The sequence below is a fragment of the Arachis hypogaea genome, chromosome 5 (genome assembly GCF_003086295.3).
Source record: "Arachis hypogaea cultivar Tifrunner chromosome 5, arahy.Tifrunner.gnm2.J5K5, whole genome shotgun sequence".
Classification (NCBI taxonomy): Eukaryota; Viridiplantae; Streptophyta; class Magnoliopsida; order Fabales; family Fabaceae; genus Arachis; species Arachis hypogaea.
Window position 1 is genome coordinate 23,725,820 of NC_092040.1, and position 1,136 is coordinate 23,726,955.

The 1,136-nt window shown below is 40.3% G+C and overlaps 1 non-coding gene across 1 annotated transcript; it reads left to right on the forward strand.

Annotated features, from left to right (window-relative positions):
* Positions 1-345: 345 nt before the first annotated feature.
* On the forward strand, positions 346-453 carry LOC112804158 (small nucleolar RNA R71). Its single transcript, XR_003202775.1, has one exon. It is a non-coding gene; the product is annotated as a small nucleolar RNA R71 (small nucleolar RNA).
* The last annotated feature ends 683 nt before the right edge of the window (positions 454-1,136 follow it).

The window sequence follows — 1,136 nt, forward strand, 5'->3', positions numbered from 1 at the left end:
AGCTTCTTCTTCAGATGAAGCGTCCTTAGTACTGCTTGGTGCAGCTTGCATTCTAGACAGACTTTGAGAAATCATATTGACTTGCTGAGTCAATATTTTGTTCTGAGCCAATATGGCATTCAGAGTATCAATCTCAAGAACTCCTTTCTTCTGATTTGTCCTATTATTCACAGGATTCCTTTCAGAAGTGTACATGAATTGGTTATTCGCAACCATTTCAATGAGTTCTTGAGCTTCTGCAGGCTTCTTCTTCAGATGAAGAGATCCTCCAGCAGAGCTGTCCAATGACATCTTGGACAGTTCAGACAGACCATCATAGAAGATACCTATGATGCTCCATTCAGAAAGCATGTCAGAAGGACACTTTCTGATCAATTGTTTGTATCTTTCCCAAGCTTCATAGAGGGATTCACCTTCCTTCTGTCTGAAGGTTTGGACTTCCACTCTAAGCTTACTCAATTTTTGAGATGGAAAGAACTTTGCCAAGAAGGCATTGACTAGCTTTTCCCAAGAGTTCAGGCTTTCTTTAGGTTGTGAGTTCAACCATATCCTAGCTTTGTCTCTTACAGCAAAAGGGAATAGCATAAGTCTGTAGACCTCAGGGTTAATCCCATTGGTCTTGATAGTGTCACAGATTTGCAAGAACTCAGCTAAAAACTGATGAGGATCTTCCAATGGAAGTCCATGAAACTTGCAATTCTATTGCATTATAGAAACTAATTGAGGCTTAAGCTCAAAGTTGTTTGCTCCAATGGCAGGGATAGAGATGCTTCTCCCATAGAAGTTGGGAGTAGGTGCAGTAAAGTCACCCAGCACCTTTCTTGCATTGTTGGCATTGTTGTTATTTTTGGCTGCCATGTCTTCTTCTTGTTTGAAGATTTCTGTTAGGTCCTCTACAGAGAGTAGTGCTTTAACTTCTCTTAGCTTTCGCTTCAAGGTTCTTTCAGGTTCAGGGTCAGCCTCAACAAGAATACTTTTGTCTTTGTTCCTGCTCATATGAAAGAGAAGAGAACAAGAAAGTATGGAGTCCTCTATGTCACAGTATAGAGATTCCTTGAGGTGTCAGAGGAAAAGAAGAATAGAAGGAGAAGGTAGAAGAATTCAAACTTATCAAGAGAGATGGAGTTCGAATTGTT